The 22,566-nt window shown below is 42.3% G+C and overlaps 1 long non-coding RNA gene across 1 annotated transcript in view; it reads left to right on the top strand.

Annotated features, from left to right (window-relative positions):
• The window catches only part of LOC113253247 (uncharacterized), a 64,112-nt gene that overhangs the window by 21,089 nt on the left and 20,457 nt on the right, over positions 1 to 22,566 (top strand). Inside the window, exon 5 of the long non-coding RNA XR_008959744.1 lies at positions 503 to 5,874. This is a non-coding gene — a long non-coding RNA (uncharacterized LOC113253247). The remainder of the gene's footprint in view (positions 1 to 502; positions 5,875 to 22,566) is intronic.

The raw sequence follows: 22,566 nt of genomic DNA, 5'->3' as shown, positions 1-22,566 counted from the left end.
TCTTAACCATTTTAAGTATATAGGTCAGTGGTGTTAAGTATACTAACATTGTGCAACCAGTCTCCAGACCTCTTTTCACGTTGCAAAACTGAAACTTTGTACCCATTAAACAACAACTCCCCGTTTCCCTCTTCCCCCGACCCCTGGTAACCACCATTCTACTTCCTGTTTCTATGAATTTGTCTACTTTAGATACCTCATATAAATGGAGTCATACAGTTTGTGTCTCAGAAGTGGGATTGCTCGATCATATGGTGTTCTATTTTTATTAATTTTTTGAGGAACCGCCATACTGTTTCCCATAGCAGCTGCATTTCAACTAACAGCACACAAAGGTTCCAATGTCTCCATATCCTTACCAATACTTTAATTTTCTGTTTTGTTCTGTTTTTTAATTTTTAATATTAGCCATCCTACTATCAGTGGGTAGAATGTGGTATGAGGTGATATCTCATTGTGATTTCGATTTGCATTCTTATTTATTTTTTTCTTTTTTAGGTAGGTTCCATGCCCAATGTGGGGCTTGAATTCATGACACTGAGGTTGTGAGTCACCTGCTCTGCCAACTGAGCCAGCTAGGTGTCCTTGTATTCTCTAATGATTAGTGGTGTTAAGCAACTTTTCATATCTTTGCGGGTTGTTTACATATTATCTTTAGAGAAATGTCTATTCTAGTCATTTGCGCATTTTTTAATAGAGTTTTTTTGGTGGTGTTGAGTTGGAGACTTCTTTTTATATGCAGCGAATACAATCAGATGCATTTAGGATGGTCTCAGGTGGAACTTGGAAGTCATTACGTGGATTAGTTGTTTTACACGTTGTATTTAGCAACACATAAGATCGACATAAAGGAAAAAGGATCAAAGAAAGGATACAAACAAACCAACAGAAAAAAACAAAGTAGAAAGCACTCTTCTGACCTAAGACAAACATGGCCTTCCATGTGGCACATGACTTGCAGTTCTGTTTGCCAAAGGTCAATGAAGAGATAATTAAGCTCAATAAGGCCCAGAGATCTGTGGAATGGGGAACCAACTAAAGCAGAAGTACAATCTGGTCACCATTTTCATCAATATTTCCCTAAAGCACTTTAAGTATTTAAGACATCTGGAATACATTTTGTTATCCTAATTTTTTTTTTCCAAATGGTTATCCAGTTCTCCACATCACCGATTGAATAATTCATTCTGTCAGTCCATCCTAATTTGAAAAGCTACCTTTTTTTTTTAATATGCTTAAATCTTAAGTGAATTTGAGTCTGTTTCTGGTTTACATGGTCTACTCCATTATTTTATTTATTCTCGTACCACAGTATTACAGTATTTTAACTATTGTAGCTTTATAGTATCTGGGGGAAGGGTCTATTACTTGATTCCCACTATTCGTTCTTCCTTCATTATAGGAAGAGTTCCTCACCCTGAATTTTAGCTGAACATGTCTCTGTGGCTGGGAGCTCTAGATCACAGCCTGCCTCGCAGATTGGTGTGGTCATGTGACCAGGGTGAAGCCCATAGTGAATGGAAACGAAGTGTGCAGCTTCCAGGTCACCTCCTTATAGACAGATCTACTTGTCCTGGACTCTCCTTTGGGCTAGAATATGGATGTGGAGGTTAGCCAGCTTCTACCCAGTGGAAAGGATATAAACCCAGTAAGAGCAGCACAAGGTGAAGGAAATCTTCTAGCTCCTGAATAACTGTGGAATACAGCTTCACCATTAACACTGAACCACTCAGCTCGAGACAGTCTGGGGAGATTTAAGAACCCTTCTATCTTAGGTGAGCCCTAGAGTTTGTGTCTCTTTGCCAAAACCTAATTAACAAACGGCTGTTAAGAGTAACTTTTTGTCCTCTTCCAAATGTAATGTGTGTCAATTGTAGAAAATTCAGAATTCAGTGAGCAAAAAGAAGAAATACACCATATTTCTTCATAATTACACAATGACACAATTATTACAAAATTGAATATTGGGTATATATTTCTGTTTTCTGTGGTGATTTCTATAGTGATTTATAAATATACAAATAGACGATAGATATTTATAGTCATATAGAGAAACGAATATATCCTTATATAACAAAGACGGGATTATACTCCATATGTGGAGTTGCGATATACTTTTTGCACCTAACTGTATATTGTGAACTCTCCCATGTTATGAAATATTCCTCTGGATGTAGTATAATTTATTTAACAAACCATTCATTGTTGGACATCTAGAGTCTACAAATTTTTAACCATCATAAATAATATTGAAATAAAGACTTGTATAGAAGTATATTTGTGTTCATCCATGATGACTTGGGATAAATTCCAGCAAGTGAGATTTCTTGGTCAAGGAATATGTAAAATTCTATGATTTTTTTTTTTTTTTTTTTTTTTTTTTACATGGACTGTCACGTTGCCCTTTAAAAAGAATATGGAAGTGTAGAGTAGAAGAGTATCACTTCTCCTTAGTCTTTCTGACATTAGGTATGGTGAGTTTTTAATTAACAAAACGATCTTACTAATTCCTCTTTTTTGTTGTTGTCTTCAAAGATATTTTAAAGGGAAGTTGGGAGAGACTTCCATGGTGTATGTTGGAAAAAGGAAACTGTGGGCTTACATAAGAATGGGGTCTTGAGGCCTAAAGAAGACACAGAGATAGAACACCTCTTTATTTAGTTTCATTGGTAGAGCCAAGAGACCATTACTGGAAGCAGTGTCACGAGAAAGTTCCAAGTAAGATCCAGGGTAAACAGGACCACCAGTCCAACCGGGGCTAGACTTGGACATAAAGCTTGGCTACAAAGCCAGGAAACTTGGGGGAGACGGTACAGGAAGAAGTCTGAAGCATGAGGATCATGCTAGAGTGACATGGAACATGCGAGAGTAGTTCCTGAATCAGTAGCGTGGTTGAGAGCATCAGTTCTAGACTCAGACTGTCTGGTGCACAGTCAGTGCCAGGGAGTCTTGTTCCACGCAGGGTATGAGGCTTCAGCAACACTTAAGAGATGATCATTATTTAACATTTTACTATAATTCTGACCAGTTCAGGGCAGCATGAAACAAAAACAGGAGACAGAACTCTTGGAAAGGAGTAGACAAAATGCTTATTTCGTATAAATATGATCGTGCTTTTAGAAAACCTAAGGGAATGAATTAAGTGCTCAGTAATGAACTGAGTGACCCTGGGCGTGTTACTTCATCTCACTGAACTTCAGTTTTTTCATTTATAAATTAGGACAATAGTGTCAAATAACTATCGGGTTACTGTGAACACTCAACAGGAAAATACATGTAAACACACAGCATAGTGCCTGCCATTTGGCAACTGTTCGAAACTGGTATAATTTTATCATTTATTATTGCCGTGTTATGGCAACCGTAGAACAAATTTTTAGGAGGATAGTAACCTTCCTGTATAGCATCTATAAACAGCTAAAATATGGAGAGAAGTCTCTTTTATAGTAGGAAAAAAAAAACCTTATAGAATTCCTAACAAAAAATACACTAAACTCTATGAAGAAAACCTCAAAATGTACTCAGAGAAAAATACTAATTTGAGTAAGTGAATGAAACTACCTGAATGAGAAGGTTCATTACTCTAACAATCGGTTTTAACAAAATTCCAGTCAAATCTCAATTCAAATTTTGGGGCAGAATTTTGCTTAATGATCCTAAACTTATCTCATTGTTAAAACGAGTAGTGAACAAAATGAGCTTTGGACAGAAATTCGCGGACTTGACTGCATTAAGAGCCAGGTCTTGAAGAATAAAAATGTTTACCCGCCACATTTTTCTTTCTCTCTCCCTTTTTTTTTTTTTTTTTAAAGATTTTGTTTTTAAGTAATCTCTATACCCAAAGTGGGGCTGGAACTTACAACCCTGAGATCAAGAGTCGCATGCTCTATGGACTGAGCCAGCCAGGCAGCCCCACATTTTTTCTCTTTCAACATGAAAATAGTTATATTGATTCCATGAAAAAAATATTTCTTACTCTTTCTACTCTATTAAAGAATGCCAATGAGAAAGCAAGCATTTCTTGTTAGTCACTACCCTATTACTATCTGGGGGTACTGAAGAATTAGGGATCTTTTATCCCTGTGTTTCTGAGTTCACCAGGTGACAATACCATCTCTTTTTCACACTCAAAAAAACCTCGCGAGGTAGGTTTTATTTATTATCTGCTCTACTTTTTTTTTTTTAAGATTTTATTTATTTATTTGAGAGAGAGAGTGAGAGTGCACAAACAGGGGGAGTGGTAGAGGGAGAGGAAGAAGCAGACTCCCCACCCAGCAGGAAGTCCCACACCGGCTGGATCCCAGGACCCTTAGGTCATGACCTGAGCCGAAGGCAGGTGCTTAACCGACAAAGCCACCCAGGCGCCCCTATCAGCTCTCCTTTATAGAGGGAAAACAGATACTTACCCAATAAAGCTTGACAAAGCCAAAGAGTGAGTCAGTGGCAAAGGCCAGAATTAGTCCACTCGATTGTAACATTCCCTGCGAATCTAATGAGGCAGATCCTGTGCCAAGTATTAGGGACGCAGACCTCGCATACCTGGGTCCTTCCTGGCCCGGGTTCCTCCTACCTCTGCTGGTAAGGGCAGGGCGAACCCCGTGCAACGACCTGAGCACCTAGCTCCCTCGGTGAAGGGCAGTCTCTTTCACCAGGTCCTGGCCTTTCCCAGCTGAGGCAAATCGTTGTTGTCCTAGAGACTTCTTTCCCCCCTTGTAACAGATAAAATGTTTTTGAACGATTCCTGGCCTGTGTTTCCTCACGATAAGCTGGTTTCTGTTTCCTGAACCCTTTCCACTGTGGGAGCAAGGGCAGGAGTCGCCTCCGGAAGAAAGAGGATATGATGAAGGGGAATGTTCTGTCAGACAGGAAGGGGAGGGGCAAAGTCGGCCCTTCTTCCTAGGGTCATTGCAGACCAGAGAGGAGCTGAAGGTATGAGACTGCGGGGTTACGTGTGTTCCAATGTTCTTTTTGGGGTCTGAGACAAACTATGGTTGGGACAGAGGAGAATGCGATATGGGTACCCAAGCTGCTGTTGATTCTCAAGAAGTGGTACCAGACCCAGACGCTCCCGCAAGTGGGTATCATGGTTTGGGGAAGACGCAGAAGTGGTTGACTTGAGGACTGGGAGCCCTGCGGGTCCCAAAAGGGCAAGAGTGGGAGGACCTGGCAGCAGAGGCTTGGGCGGACCCACTGGGCAGGGGCTCGGTTGGAGGGTGAGGTGTAGCTCCAGGAGGTTGACTGTAGCAGAGAGAGCCCAGTGGGCACTTGACCAAGCCCTAAACTTCTCTAGCAGCAAACTTCACCAAGCACACGTGGGACATGACCCCTGAGGCCAGCAGAGGCCTGGACACTGCCCCATCCAAGTACCTTTTATCTGAAAGACATCAAGAAGATACATAAGTCCTGCCCATTTTCCCAAATCAAAGAAGAAAAGGTGGATGAGACAACATTTATGAGATAGAGTATTTTATCTGAAGACTTTTAGTCAACCAAATAAAGATTTTGATCAGCCCTCATGGGAAGCTGAACTTCGGACCAGTTGCTTACACTGAAACAAACCTGCATACATGGGAAGAAAGGGAAATAATATAAAGAAACAACATCGAGCTTTCCTCTTGCTACCTGAGAAGTGGAGAGGGTGGAGCGGGAGAGGGAAGGCTGCTCGCAAATGAGCGAAGGGAACAAACTTGAAGTTGTTTTTGCACATCTGAGTTGTATAATTTTACAATCTCGCTGCATTCTGTTTCCTCCCTGTTGTAGGAACTGAGAGGCTGCATTTAAAATAAAGTGGGCCTTTGGGAGCCATGGATTTCAGGATGATTATCACTATCTCTAGAGAAATTAATTACAGGAAAATAGCAGTTACCACTGTGGGTATGTATAGGTTTCTTCTGTGTATGCAATTTAATGCAAATTGCGGGGGGAAGGGGGCACCTGGGTGGCTCAGTTGTTGAGCATCCGATTTTTTTATCCCAGCTCCGGTCTTGATCTGAGGGTCGTGAGTTCAAGGTCCACGCTGGGCTTAGAGACTATTTAAAAACAAATTGAGGGGGAAAGAGGGCTCAAAAGGAAAAAAATAACTAAATAAAGCTACTGAGTCAGGATAATTGACCATAGCTTTCCTGGCCAATCTCTAAAAATATGTCTGGGTCATTCTCCATCAATACTTAACCAAATTAAATGAACTCTTATGAGACTGCATTCTTCTCTATTCTAGATAATAAGCCTTTGTGTTTTTATAATAGTCTAGAATTTACCTTTTCTATCTGATGCAAAAAGTTAATCTTGTGACATAGGAGGAGACATAGTATTATCTTCATTTTGCAAGTCAGGAAATGTCCCTTAGCATTGAGATTTCAAGTTGAATATTCCATAACTTGGGACAGCATCCCCGTGTTTGCCCCACACCTTTACATTTTGTGTCTCCTGTCAAGTATTACGCCAGTGCCCATGGAACACAGCCACAAGTTGGGGTTACATGGGCCTAAAATTCTAACCCAACTCCAGACCCTGAGAGTCAGTTTGGAGGAAGCCTGTGTGCGCTGCTTTGACCTTATAAAACTGATGAGAGCAAAGGGGAAAGAAACCTATCATAAAGCACATAGACGTAGAAGCTTCTTTTGTATCCCAGATGTGGCTTCTTCCACAGAGCAAGCTGCGATGCAGTATTGATTGGACAGAACCTCCACTTCAGCGATGTCCGTCTCAAGTGGCTCCACGTGATTTCTGCACTGCAAAATAAAGCCAAACTCTGGAAACAAAAAAAGCAAAACAAAACAAAAGTCATAGGATTGCTTCTGGTTGCAGAGCCATCAAGTAGATGAGAGAAATAATGTGCACACCCAGGCCTTCTGATCGCTAGTCCAGTGTTTGTGTCACAGCGCCAGTGATTTCTAGGGACTTATTCCTGGAACCTTCTTCCTCCCAAAACAGAAGACAGGATAGGATCAGCTCCTCTGGTTCGCGTGGGAATGAGCTGGAAACCAGAGTCGTGGCCGCTCCTTCCCACTCGCTGGAGCGCCTCCACGGAGGTGTCTCGGCAGCACCCCGGGACGCCACTGCAAACAGTCTGAAAACCGCTGTCCTGCAGCACGCTACTGCCAAACCGCTTCAGCCTCCCCCATTTCCAGCCGTAATTACGTGGTGTTGAGAACAGAGAGCCTGACGTCAACTTGTGAGACAAGTAATTTGGGGCACAGAGTAAATCACAGAAATGACGGTACGGTGAGAAGAAACATGTCAACTGAACTTAAAGAGAGGCGTGGTTTAATTGCCCCTCATACAATATGCCATCCTCACTGTCGGCTCGAGTGCTTTGGGAGCATGGACTGTTGAAATACTGTGACTTTCCATGATGCAAACGTTGAGCCGCCCCATCAGGACTGAGACTAATGAGGACGAGTGTCCTAGTGCAAACATCCGTTCCCCACTACGGCCGTGTGCCCACATCTGAATGGGAAAGCGGGGCTGGTCAAGAGAGGAAATTCTACCAAAGGTGACAGCAGCAGGACTGCCAGCGGACCACTCCGCTGGTTCTCAGTCTGGCCACAGGCGGACTCCGTACAGCGGTCCAGAGACTGTGCCCGTGAGGAGGGGGCCTTTCCTCAGCAACTCTGTCCCAATCCAGCCATTTTGAAAGCTGCCTCACAAGAAGGGAGAGACTTGGGGCTCTGCACATATCCTGGTGACCCCGCTTTTCAGAGGAACTCTTTGTAGGAGGACTCTTTCCCGCCTAGTGTACACCACGTCTGTAAACATAATTTTTAAGGTTTTCATCTTTGGAATACATTCCATAAGTTAAAAAAAAAAAAAAAGAATTGATTGTAGAGAAGGGTTAATAACAAAAAGGAGGCCCCGCTCCCAAGAAGGAAAGTTATTTTTAACTATTCTAGTCTCTTCTGTGTTTGTTCTTACGGTGATTGCCTCATGTCTTTAAATAATATGCTAGCACTGCTATTTCTTGATGTAGTATTTTCTGAAATTATCTGTTGATTCCCTACTATGAAAGATGAAAATTTAGCTTGGCTCTACCTCTTCCCCAGCCTCTTTCCTGGTAGATTTGTGGGTTTTATTTTTTAAGTTTTATTTTAATTCCAGTTAACGTACAGTGTTATATTAGTGTCAGATGTAGAATATGGTGATCAGACAGTTCTGTCCATCACCTGGCGCTCATCACAAGTCACTCCTTAACCCCCATCACCTGTTTCACCCTCCCCCTGTAGCCCTCCGCTCTGGTAACCATCAGTTTGTTCTCTATAATTAAGAGTCTGTTTCTGAGCTTGTCTCTCTTTCTCTATTTGTTTCTTTTCTTTTTAAAGATTTTATTTATTTGAGAGAGAGAGTGAGAGAGAAAAGGAGGGAGCAGGGGGAAGCACAGTGGAGAGGGAGAAGCAGACTCCCCATTGAGCAGGGAGCCCTATGTGGGACTCAATCCCAAGACTCTGAGATCATGACCTGAGCTGAAGGCAGATGCTAAACCAACTGAGCCACCCAGGTGCCCATTTGTTTTGTTTCTTTTCTTTTTTTTTTTTTTTAAGATTATTTATTTATTTATTTGACGGAGAGAGAGACAGCCAGTGAGAGAGGGAACACAGCCAGGGGGAGTGGGAGAGGAAGAAGCAGGCTCCCAGTGGAAGAGCCTGATGTGGTGCTCGATCCCAGCACCCTGGGATCACGCCCTGAGCCAAAGGCAGATGCTTAACGACTGAGCCACCCAGGCGCCCTCCATTTGTTTTGTTTCTTAAATTCCACATGAGGGGCACCTGGGTGGCTCAGTCTGATGACGTCTGCCTTCATGATTCCAGAGTCCTGGGATCGAGTCCTGCATCGGGCTCCCTGTTCAGTGGGGAGTCTGCTTCTCTGCCCTTCCCCTGGCACGTGCTCGCTCACTCGCTCTCTTTCCCAAATAAATAAAATATTTATTAAAACAATTCCACATATGACTGAAAGCATATGGTATTTCTCTTTCTCTGATGGACTTATTTTACTTAGCATAAAACACTCGAGCTCCATCTATGTTGTTGTAAATGGCAAGATTTCATTCTTTTAAAAAGATTTTATTTATTTATTTTGCAGATAGAGTAAGAGCGAGTAGGGGGAGGGGCAGAGGGAGAGAGAAAATCTCAAGCAGATTCTTCACTGAGAGTGGTGCCCAAAGTGGGGCTCAATCTCAAGGCCCTGAGGTCATGACCTGAGCCAAAATCATGAGTTGGACACTTAACCAGACTCAGCCACTAGGTGCCCCAACTTCATTCTTTTTTCTTTTTTAATGACTGAATAATATTCCATTGTACATATAATCCACGTCTTTATCCATTCATCAGTCCATGGGCACTCGGGCTGCTTCCAATTTGTGTCCTTATTTTGAGTTCCTCTCTTGGTTACAGTTATAATTTTAAATGAGCACCTTCATTTCTTGTTCTGTCAGCTATTGACTTTATCTCTCTTCTCTCCATTTTCTTTCAGCTCTCCACTTGATTTCCATCACTCAGTCTGTCATCTGTACTTTCATAGTGGCCATGACCTTTACATTCTGCTCTGAAACTAAAGTTGACCCTTGAACAGTACAGGTTTGAACCGTGCAGGTCCACTTATATGTGGATTTTTTTCAGTAAATACAATACAGTATATAAGTGTATTTTCTTTTCCTTATTTTATTAACATTTTCTTTTCTGTAGCTTGATTGTAAGAATACAGTATATCATACATATAAGTTACAAAATATTAGCAATCCACTGTTTATGTTATCGGTAAAGTTTCCAGGCAACAGTAGGCTATTAGTAGTTAAATTCTGGGGGAATCAACAGTTATACAGGGATTTTTTTAATACAGGGATTTTTGACTGCATGGGGGTTTGCACCCCTAACCCTCATGTTGTTCAAGACTCAGCTATGTAAGTGAATCTTTAGATTAATTCTAATAGTTGAAAATCAGTTAACAGCATTTATTATATTATAACAATGGCACATGCTATTTGTTGCCTGCCTAGCATCCATCCCAACCTCACTTAACAGAATCTAACAAGACCCCGAGTTCTTCAAGTGTCTACCCTCATCACCTAGCCAAAATTTTCAGGAGAAGTCAGCTCTATTTTCAGCCAGACAAAAGATCCCACATGGGCTATTTAGTGTTTCTTAAACTTGGGTATGCGTCAGAATGACCTAGAAGGCTTGTCAAAGCTCAGACTGCTGAGCTACATTCACAGATATTCTGACACCATAGATCTGAGTGAGGCTGAAGAATTTGCATTTCCAGCAAGCTTCTTTTTTTTTTTTTTTTTAAGATTTCATTTATTTGAGAGACACAGCAAGAGAGGGAACACAGCAAGAGAGGGAACACAAGCAGGGGGAGTGGGAGAGGGAGAAGCCGGCTTCCCTCTGAGCAGGGAGCCCGATGCAGGGCTCGATCCCAGGACCCTGAGATCATGACCCGAGCCGAAGGCGGACGCCACCCAGGCACCCCTCCAGCAAGCTTGTAGGTTCTGGATGCTGCTTCTGCTACTTTGGGCACCATTCTTTGAGACTCCCTGGTCTACGGGAAGCATGGCCATTGCAGTAACTAGGTTATTGCTCTGGCTTTTTAATAGTGATCAGAATAAATGGACAGTTTACTTCCCTATCACATAAAATTCAAAACGAGGAGAAATATAAGAGGGTTAGCTTCATGACAATGCCTTGGGTCCCAGGTTTCCTTCTCTCTGTTGCTTTCTCATCTCCTTAGGAATTGCCCTCATCTTCATGTTTGAAGCTCACTCACTACCACCAAACCGTCATGCTAGCAAAAGGGAAAACATGAAGCAGTGGAGAGCATATAAATTCTTTTCCTTTTTTTTTAGGATTTTATTTTTTAAAGATTTTATTTATTTTTGCGCAAGCGCTTGAGAGAGATAGAGAGCATGGGGCGGGTAGGGGCAGAGGGAGAAGCAGACTCCCCGCTGAGCAGAGAGCCCGATGTGGGGCTCCATCCCAGGACCCTGGGATCATGACGTGAACCCAAGGCAGCCGCTTAATGACTGAGCTACCCACGCACCCTAAGATTTTATTTTTAAATAATCTCTACACTTAATGTGGAACTTGAACTCACAACCCTGAGATCAAGAGTCACATTCTGGGGGCGCCTGGGTGGCACAGCGGTTAAGCGTCTGCCTTCGGCTCAGGGCGTGATCCCGGCGTTATGGGATCGAGCCCCACATCAGGCTCCTCCGCTATGAGCCTGCTTCTTCCTCTCCCACTCCCCCTGCTTGTGTTCCCTCTCTCGCTGGCTGTCTCTATCTCTGTCGAATAAATAAATAAAATCTTTAAAAAAAAAAAAAAAAAAAAAAAAAAAAAAAAGAGTCACATTCTGTATTGACTGAGTCAGCTAGGCACTTCTTTTAAAGGAATAACACAGAAATTTTTTAAAAAAGGGGGATAACCCAGAAATTGCCCACAACATCTCCAATCACATCCTATTGGCCAGGATTTAGTCACGTGGCTACACCTAGGAGCCAGGAAAGCTGGGAAAGGTAGTTCTTAGCTTGTCGATTATATGTCCAGATAAAATTCAGGGTAGTTCTGTCACAGACAGGAAGGAAGTAAGAGAAGGCTGTCAAGTGGCAATTAATAGTCTCTGTAGCAGTGGTTCCATTCTCCTTTCCAACAATTGTTTAAAGGAACGCATGACACACCTTTAGCCAATGAGACAGGAAAGGATGTCTGCTAAGGGTTTCCGGGAAAGTTTTCCTCTTTCCAGCAGAGGCATAGTATCTTCTCTGGGGTTCTATCACATTGAATATGAACCTTAAAAAAGAGCAGTGGGAAGGCGCCTGGCTGGCTTGGTCAGAAGACCATTAGACTCTTGATCTCAGGGTTGTAGGTTCCAGCCCCACGTTGGGTGTAGAGATTACATAAAAATAAAATCTTCTAAAAAAAGAGAGAGAACAGGGGGTTTCTTGCTACTAGGAGAAGAGCTAGCTTTTGGACACACCTTACTAAGTAAAGCTGGCAGAGAGAAAGTTGGAAAGAACTTATGTGCTCGATGAAGACCCAGAACCACTGAGTTAACCAGCAACCCTGAAGCTTCCCTGCCTATAGTGCCCTTGTTATGTCAGATAATAAATTCCTTATTCTTCAAGCCACATTGGTTTCCCTGTAGCTTGCAGCCAAATCATTCAAATGAATAAAGTGGTTTTCTAATTGTTTTTCTTTCTTTTTATTTTTGCACGGTAGGCCTCTTTCTATTAGCCAAAAATCTCAAAGTTAGTATGAGATACTCAGCCCCTTCCCTTTTTTCCCCCAGATAATTTCCTGCTAGCCTCTTGCTTGCTGGCCAGGTCTGCTACACAGCTGTCACCCTGAGACTTCCCGTAATTACTTTCCTCTTTGGAAACCACCGTTTCCTGCATGCCAGTGCTTTTCCTTGGTTGATGCCTTTGTCTTGCTGAGGCGTACTGCCAAGTAGCTTCCTAAGGAAAGGTATGTGGGAAGTGAATTTTCTGAGTCCTTGTGCGTTGGGATCTGTAGGCAGATTGGCTTCCTTCTCAGGTATGGCCCTCTCCATGCATCCTTCAGGCTGGAATTGCCTCCACTGTGTTTTTTCCTCTCCTTACCACTTTCTTCTTTGTCTCCTGGAAATTTACTGAAAGATTTAGATCACTGATGGCCCTTTCCTCGTGTCTCTTGATTGCTCCTCAATTATACCTCTTTATTTCTTTATTGTCATTTTAATGAGGTCTTAGGAAGAAGATCACATAAATATGTCATTCCTCCATCTTGAACCAGAAGTTTTATCCCCTTTTAATAAGACATAAATAATTCAGACTTTGAAACTGAGTCATTAGATTGGATACTCCACATTTCAGTACTCTGTGAAAGAACATCATCTTACTGTTTCTCAAAAAACAATTTTTTTAAGCACATTCAAAATAAAATTAAATGAGCAAACTGTATTTGCCTGGGAATTTTCACCCACTCACTTTCCTGAATGTTCTTCAAATTACAATCAGGAATTAGGGTTTCTATTGTCTACTTTCCATTAGTTATGAGGAAAAAAAACTTTTTTTTATCATTAATGCCAGAAGTGTGACTGAGCATCCAGGCCAGTAGAAATTTACAGTTCCAAAAGAAGTTTGGGGTTTTTTTCCTAATAATTTTTCAATAATTCAATTGAAATTCAGTATTTTTTTTCAATAATTAAATGGAAAAGAAGAGCTCTTAATTTCCATAACCATATGAAAGAAATATAAGAAAAAGCCCATGTCAACAGGTACAATGGAAAGAGCATGTAAACAATAACGTCAAAATGACTGAATGTAGGGACCACTTAAATGTGCCCAGATGTAATGAATGCAAATTAGCCTTTCTTGAGCGCCTACTATGTGCCTTGTAACTTTCATATATTTAATAATTAATGCCCTCAGTCTTGTAAGGATCTTATTTCTATTATATTGCTAAAGAAACAAACTAAAGTAATATCCTTGCATAAAGTCACTGACAGGAAGGAATTGGCTGGGTTGGGGTTCAGTTCCACTTTTGCTGAACCCCAAAGTCTGTGCCCTTTGCATCTCTTCATCATTCCATAAGATAGGTGGGTACATCCGTTCCCATCTGTATTCATTTCCTTGTGCCTCTGTTAACAAAGTGCCACGCTGGGTGGCTTAAGACAACAGAAATTTATTGTCTCAGTTTTGGAGGCTAGAAGTCATAAATACAAGGTGTTGGCAGGGTCATGATCTCTCAAAGTCTCTAGACGAGAATCTGTTCCATGCCTTTCTTTTAGCTTCTGTTGTCATAAGTGATCCATGGTGCTCTTGGCTTGAAGCTGCCTCATTCCAATCTTTTCTTCTGTGGTCACGTGGCATTCTCTCTGTGTGTGTTTGTCTCACGTGGTCATCTTTTTTTTTTTTTTAAGATTTTATTTTTTTATTTGACACAGAGAGAGAGTACAAGCAGGGGAAGCAGTAGGGAGGGGGAGAAGCAGGCTTCCACTGAGCAGAGAGCCTGATGTGGGGCCCAATCACAGGACCTTGGGATCATGACCCAAGCCCAAGGCAGACACTCAACCAACTTAGCCATCCAGGTGTCCCATTAGATGGTCATCTTATAAGGATATCAGTCATAATGGATTTGTACCTACCCCCCACACCTAGCTCAAGTATGACCTCATCTTAGCTAATTATATTTTAATAGCCCTATTTCCAAAGAAAGTCACATTCTGAGGTCCGGGGAGTTAAGATTTCAATATGTCTCTTCAGGGTGACACAATTTAACCCGTAACACCATCTAATTTAGGTTTCCTTCTCTATCAGAGCTCTATTTCAACCATTTCCTGATGAATAAAAGTATTAGTGCTGTTGAGGAAGAGAAGTTTCCCACTACCCTTCAAGATTCTTTCAGTTGTCCTAAAAATTAAATTGACATGAGACAGATTAACAGGAGCAAATCAAATTTAATTACCTATGTACATGGGGGTCTATAAGAATAGGAGGCCCACAAGCAGTTAGATAAGTGAGGCTTATATGCCTTCCAGAGCTAGGGAGAAGAAGGTAGGCACCTGGGGCCTGAAAGGGAAGGAAGAAAATTCACAGGGAGATTTAAAAAAAAAAAGAGTAAATGGGGGCACCTGGGTGACTCAGTCAGTTAAGTGTACGACTCTTGTTTTCTGCTCAGGTCATGATCTCAGGGTCATGAGATTGAACCCGTGTTGGACTCCTCACTCAGCAGGGAGTCTGCTTAAGGATTCTCTCCCTCTGCTCCTCCCCCCACCCCTCACTCTCTCTCAAATAAATAAATCTTAAAAAGGAAGAAAAGAGTAAATGTTCGAGAACCAAATGTGGCTGGGTCACACAGAAACAATGGAACATAGAATGGAATTTTAACAGATTTTGCTAAGCTCCTCACTATCTGCCACACCTAGTTTATATTATACCATAATTATCTATGGCAGTAGCTCCTTTCCAGGAGCAGGCCCTCTAACTTGTTTCAGGCAGTTAGGGGATGATCAAGGGTTCTTACTGAGTCTTCTATTTTTTTATTTTTGTTTTTTTAAATAATCAGTCTAAAATAATCCATATGCCAGAGACACACTTCGAGGTGGCAAAGTTTGCTCCCCTACCTTAACTAAAAGTTCTAACAAAATTCACTGATACCATAAAAATATGGTAAAATTACTATTGAAGGAAACCTGGTTTTAAAATCTTGGATCGGTATTAGAATCATACTGTTGAAATATTTCATTTCCATGGATCATTTTTCTTTGTGTTAAATTTTTTCACACATTAAAATATACACTGGAGTTATCATTATCACATTAGGAGTAATTGAACAATTAATTCCTCAAAAAGAGTCTCACCAGAAGTGATTTCAGGGTATTATCCAGTGCATTGTGATGACAACTAGGTCTTTTAGAATGTAACGATTATCCTCAGAGGACTGCCCTTTCTGTAGACTCTCAAGCGTGACTACAATAAGTTTGGAGCTCATCTCAATGCCAAGTCTAATTGTTATCATTTCAGTATTTACGGTGCTATTGTTTCATTGCTGATGGTTCTTCCAGAAACACCTAGCTGCCCATTAAGACTAGGTGTACCTGCTGTGTACTGATGTTTTATCTATTTGAATAGACAGTAGATTATACCAAAGATATAAACAGGAGCATTTCACAAATGCAAAAAACATTAAGGTTGTTTTTGGTGATTAAGATACCTACTGTATTTGTTATAAAAGGGCACGTCTACAGAATTTGAATTCCCCTGGCTGGGACAGTGATCTGTCTAGGCTATAGCACAGGGCCCCTTTCAGGTGTCTAAAATTATCAAGAGGGACAAAGTCGTATTTGCAGAAGGGCACACATTTACATGTGGCTTGCATAAATCATTTTGCTCATGCTGCACTTCTGTTACTTCCGTGGTTTCATTTCCCTTACCTCACTATCGATGACCGACCCCCATCTTCCAGAGAGACAGTTTGAGGCAATGTCATTTTCTGGTTATCCACGTTGTTCTTCTAAGATTCCAGACATGTGGAAGTTCATTTGTTTAACAAAAGTAATCCGACTCCTCCCCAGGCCCTCCAGCTTTTCAATTTAGGAGTGTGTGTGACTGGGAACATTTCTATTTATACAAAACTTACACACACACACAGCCTGAAGCTTCTACCCTGCTTGACTGCAAGTCTAATTTGCTCCCCAACTATTTCGGAGTATCCTTGGGGCGGATGAGAGAATTGCTTATCCTTTCCATACTCCCGTTCTGGTCCTTACTTCTCACCTCCCTCCCACCACCCTCTGGCCTTCTCTGTCATTCATCTCTGCTGTTTCACAAACATTCCTCTACACCTTGTTCTTCTCTCTAATCTCTACCCCTCTTACACCACATGCAGAGCTCTTTCTTATTTTTCCCAAAGGATGTAAGGCAAGGCTGCCATGTTTAACACACTTTACCAAGGAAACTATTTTGCAGAAAAGGGAAATTTAAGCCTGGATAGCCTATTATTACTGTCAGTGGCATTCATTGACCACACCCTTCACTTGGGGTCTCCTGGGGACATCTGTTCTCTAAACCACCCACCCACCCCGACCCACCTCTATGTTGTCTGGGCCCACTTCCTCCTTTTTAGCTGCCTCACCTCCACCACTTTCAGGTAAAGGAGACAGAAATCCCCTAATAATTAAAAAAAAAAAAAAAAAGCTGTGCTGCAAATGAAGGCCCTCCTTCTACGTTCTTGAAAGGCAACATCACATTATCAAACAGCACCTACCATCCCATCCCAGTCTGAACCACATGCGTTGGGATTACTCAACTGCCAGCCTTCCCTGAGAACAATGGACAGAAAGGACAGAGGAAAGGTCCCTCCTGGAACAAAATAAAGGTCCCTTTCAAGCTTTTATGCAGAATGCAGACACTACACCAGTGTCACAGCACTTTATTATTATTTTTTAAACGATTTTATTTATTTATGTGACAGAGAGACAGCCAGCGAGAGAGGGAACACAAGCAGGGGGAGTGGGAGAGGAAGAAGCAGGCTCCCAGCGGAGGAGCCCGATGTGGGACTCGATCCCAGGACCCTGGGATCACGCCCTGAGCCGAAGGCAGACGCTTAATGACTGTGCTACCCAGGCGCCCCTGCGCTCCCCAGGGGCCTCCACATCAGCACTTTAAAATTTTTCCTGCTACCAAAATGTGTCAACACTACTTAGTGAAGATCTATTATGGGGTACGTATTACCATGTTCGTGACGTGAGAGGTCCCAAAGAATAGGGACTTTACCTGGCCTCCCGACCTTCCATCACATGGGGACCCCTCACTGAAAATGGATTCTACTCCTGGTTCTGTCCTGTGTTAGCTCTGTGTCCTTGGATAAGTCACCCGAACTCTCAGAACTTTAGTAATCCCACCTTTAGAATAATACCAGCCTCGACATGCTTTCAGGACTTTGCAGGAAGTGAGACTATAAGAAAGTAAGTACTTATAAAATTGTATGCAAATGCACAGTGTTATAATTACTAAATCTTAGTCCATTCTAAGAGATTCTTGTGAACAGATGCCCTGTAGAAAGTAGTTTTTGTGGATTCTGGGATGTTTCTAGAAGCTGGTTAGAAGCTGGAAGGAAGGAAGAAAAAGATATTTGAATACAGTCATGATAATATCCAAAGTTATTATGCCAGGCTCCCAGTGGAGGGAGGTATTAAAATAAAATAACAATGAAACATTTTAAAAATAAAGTAAAATAATAATTAAACTCAGAAAGGGAGGCCAAGGAGTGAGTGCCACAGGTGAGTGCAGTGCTTGAAAATTAGAACTCCAGGCTTCTGGATAGAAGTCAGGTATCCTGGGTGCAAAACCTTCCACTACAGCAAGACCTTGATGGATACTTAGCCTTTCTTTGCCTCAATTTCTTCATCTGTGAACAAAACAAAACAAACAAACAAAACGTTGTTCCAGCTCCCATTTCCTAGTGTTTCTGTGAGGCTTAAGTAAGCTAATACATGTGAGGCCTGTAGAAGGTTGCGTGAGAAATGGCCTAACACAGCAAATACTAACCACTGTTATATCTGGATAGCCTAATGATGGTTTACCCCAGATTTGAGTAGACTTTTCTGCTTAAGTTCAGAATGCTTAACTGAAACCTTTGAGTTTGAGGATTGTACTCTATGTGTCTGCAAGTGAATGATGTGAACTAACCCCCATAATCCTCCCCTTCTCACTCCACCTTTCAAGGTCCTTCAATATAAGTACTTGTACCTTTATTGATTACTGTTGCACCGCGATCAAACATCTGAGTTTTTATTCATCGCTCCTCATTGGTGCGCCAGATTCCATGCTATCGTCGTGGCTCTCTTTGCAACAGTATTCCACTTGGTTCTTCAGCGAGGGGGCCAGAGAAAGAGGTGGAACTGTCTTTGAAACAATGCTTTCATTGAACATTCTCGAATGCTGTGTATGTACGTGTGTGCGTGTGATGTGTGTTTTCTGTTGTTTTGTTGACTCAGATCCAGCTGGTGGTCTGCTTTTCTTCCTAAGACTTTCTTCCTTGCTTCCCTCTGACCAGTGGTTTCCCAGTTTGTGTGTTTATGGAATTTATTCGTTCCTTATCCACAAAAATCTACGTCCGTGACCTCAAAATGTATGTGGGTGTGCCTGTCAGGGACACACAGTGGAGGCGTTGTGTCTTGGAGCCAGCCTATACTCTGTATGCGATCCCAGGACAAGAGCATTTACTTTGGGCCAAATGTCATTTACAAATACAAAAAGCTGGTCCCGTAGTGAAATGATCTCCGAGCTCTCTGGGGTGAGGAAATGGGCAAGGTTGGTAGCAGTTTCAGGTTGAACCTGTTTGGTTTCTTTTTGCTGCGGCAAGGTGACCACGGTGGAGGGTTTTGCTTTCTCTGCTCTGAAGTTTCACAGCTTCCCCGGTGAACTCCAAGGTGAATGAGGTAACTGTCTCACTTTATCCAAACAGGGGCTGCTTTGTAACCCAGACAGCCGGCCTAGTATTCTAGTGAGACAGGGGCATGTTCTCAAAGAGACAGCCGGACTCGCGAGAGCATCACCTCCCGGTGCCAAAGTGCCTGGTGAGCTTCGGAATCATAAATCCGCCGTGTAGGATGCCCACAAAGGGAGCTAACTTCGTGACTCAGTGTTTTTAACAGAATGCAGGAACCTGTGATGTGTTTATCTGCTCCGGGGTCATCTGCCTCCTGATCTTTCGCAACCACGATGCTGAGAAGCCTACGCTTTCTTGCTTTCCTTTCTTGTTTCTAGAACTCTGTTGATTGACATTTTCCGGGACTCCACCCCTTCCCTTCTTGTCTTCTTGTCTTTAGTTTTAACTTTATTTTTTCTTCTTTTTCTTAAAAAGATTTATTTATTTATTTGAGAGAGAGAGAGTGTGTGTAAGTGGGAGGAGGGGCAGAGAGAGAGAAGCTCAGGCAAATTTCACACTGAGCACAGAGCCTGGGGCGGGGGGGGGGGCGCTCTATCTCAGGACCCCAAGATCAGGACCTGACCTGAGCCAAACCCAGGAGTGGGTCGCTTAACCGACTGAGCCACCCAGGCACCCCTATAGCTCCCCCTAATCATTTAAAAATGCACATTATGTTCATACAATATGTGATATATTTAGAAATTTTATCCTACCTTTTTAACAACTTAGTATACTTTGAGCATTTCGCCATGCCATTACATTTTTTGGGAAACATGCATCTTGATGATGATACAATATGACAACTTATGTCCTAGGATTGCTTAACCATGCCCTTTTTTTTTTTTTTTTTTTTACATTTGGATTGTCACTTTTCAATATTGCACTTAATTCCGATGTTGGCTAGCCCTTGCATCTGTGTGGGATGACTCTGGGCAAGTCCCCTCCTCACAATGGCACAAAATTCAATAAAATGATATTAAATAATGAATTAATCAAAGTGCGCCATTCAGGTATCCCTGCTGTAAGGAAAGAAACGAGAAGTCTTCTCCCCTTATCCATCTTAGTGTCAGTGGCTGAGCCCTGCAAATCAGACCGATGAATTGATTAATGAGAGAAAAACAGAGGTTTATCAAGGCCCGCATGGGACATGCTTGGGGGTACTCCGGGATGAGTAACTCAAAGAGGGTTTATGTACCACTAGTAAAGATCAGTAATTTTGTAGAAATGTGACAAGACAAAAGACAATGACTCTGAGCTTCTGGGGGTGGCACATTGTGAGAAGGCAAATGTATGGGAAACTAAGGAAGATCTGGGCGAGTTAATAAAATTGGTTATGTAGATTCCTCTGGTGCCTCTAGGCTGATAAGAGTCTGGAGTTGTCTCTGGGGTCCATTTCTGTCCTTTCTGGTAGAGAGGGGAAGGGAGGCACCTTTACAAACTTAGGCCTTGGTTTTTGGCAAATACGGGGAAGGCAGAGAGCTTTTCTTGAACCTGCTTTTCCTCAGTTGCGTTCAGCTCAAAATAATCCTTATGCCCAAATGGTGCATTTTAGGGCACGTCCTGCTACCCTTCATTATGCTTCCTGTCAGTCATCTTCACTGTTGCTGGCACCCTCTTCTAAGGAGACTTCTGCCTCCGGTGGCCACTGCTACAGGCACCAACTTAGGGGGCCTTATCTGAACCCTGTGGGCCTTCCGCGCCAGCCACAACTGATGAGACCGGGTTGGCACCAACCCAACGGCAGGCCAGAGGCAATGGTGTGGGCCAGTGGGAGAGGACAACCAGATCAAACTGAGAAGCCAGGAGAGAAAGAGGCAATTACCTGAGGGAGGGAAAGGGAGAAGATGCAGAGAGAAGCCTTGGGGGAGAAAACGCAGTAGGAGACAGCCTGGAGATTTGAAATCCACACCTGGCTCTGCCACTGACCTTGAGGAATTTATTTAACTCCTTCAAACCTCACTGTTCTCATCTGTAAATTGGACAGAATCACCCTTACCTCATAGGCTTTGGGGGAGGATTAGAGATAGAGTATATATAAAGGGTACATAACAGAATAGGACCTCACCAAATGGTAGCTATTATTACGCATAAAAGTATTTTTTAGAAAGGAAATAAATACAATAGAATCTTCTAAAATCATCACTTATAATAAAGAATAAAGCATGTGGGGGAAGTAAAGGATTTATACAATACAATAGCTAGATTTTAAGTTAAGACACAGTCTGTTTTAATGACATGTTTATACACTATACTTAGCACAGTGCCTGACAAATCTTAAGTGTTTGATGAATGCATATTGCTTTCAGTAAATAGCTTCAAAGCAAGATTTTCCTTTGACTCTAGTACCACTCGGATACTTAGTTGATTGAGCATTTTTACCAATGGAATCTCCTTGCCATAACTTGCCTCAATGTAACTCACTGAGCCCCTTGCATGTGGAATCATTGCAACAATGTTTCTCTTTGAAAGGCTGGGGTTTATGAGGCCATTTTTTCCTTTAGTCTATTCCCTATTTTTTTTTTTTTAAAGATTTTTATTTATTTATGTGACAGAGAGACAGCCAGCGAGAGAGGGAACACAAGCAGGTGAGTGAGAGAGGAAGAAGCAGGCTCCCAGCGGAGGAGCCCGATGTGGGACTCGATCCCGGAATGCCGGGATCACGCCCTGAGCTGAAGGCAGACGCTTTAACGACTGCGCCACCCAGGCGCCCCCATTCCCTATTTCTTTTAATTCTCATTTGCTCTTTAGTTTCTACCATATTTCACAGGCAGCAAAATAAAGCAAACAAAAGACCTTTCATAAAAGTAACTTCCTACTATAACTTCTCTCCGTGAAATCTGCTGAGATGACAAAAAACAATCATAAAAGAAATGAAAACATAAGCCAGGCTAGTTCCCCCAAATCTTTCATAGGGTACCAGTATTGATATTTAAGTGAAAAGTCTCTGCAAGATCCTGAAAGTAACTCTGAACTCAAGGCAGGATGAGCTAGGGAGGGAAAGGGACTGTGAGGTGTGGTTGACACCTGCTGTTTTTGTCCTCTCTGGGCAACACTCCTGTCTACACTAGGGAGCTGGTCTTCCCAGAGCCCATGGGACTGGCAATGGGGGTGGATACTCCATTCAATCATGACTCCCCTGCCATGTTAACACAATACAGTTGGGCACTGACCCAAGCAAATCTGATCTTATTTCTTCCAAGGGATTTGATATATGAAATATTGGGAAAAAGAGGGAGTCTCTTATTTTTACACCAGGAATTATAAGGTTATATGTACAATTGGCACTACCAGGAGCCATATGTCCTACCACATAAAATGAACTTATTTGTATCAGAAGAGAATTAGGTCACATAGAAAAGAAAAGAAAAAAGCAGAGACAAACATAACCCAAGAGGAAGAGTGGGAAATAAAATCTTGGTGACATCATTGGCACACCTGAATGCACCTGTGACTAAAGCCTTTGTTTGACAGAGCAGATTGTAAGAGTAGAAAATGAGTTCTCCTGTCCCCACCCCCACCGCACTTCCAGCCCCAGGCTTGGTAAGTTGGTAAAAAGGTTTTAAAGAAAGAGGGAAGTTACTGGCACACAGAAACAGGGAAGAATTTGGAACTGAACAGCCATCCACGAGGGAGGGGATGAGGAGCACAAGTGGAGGAAGAATAGAAG

The sequence above is a fragment of the Ursus arctos genome, unplaced genomic scaffold (genome assembly GCF_023065955.2).
Source record: "Ursus arctos isolate Adak ecotype North America unplaced genomic scaffold, UrsArc2.0 scaffold_17, whole genome shotgun sequence".
NCBI lineage: Eukaryota > Metazoa > Chordata > Mammalia > Carnivora > Ursidae > Ursus > Ursus arctos.
This window is presented reverse-complemented; position numbering and strand designations above follow the sequence as displayed.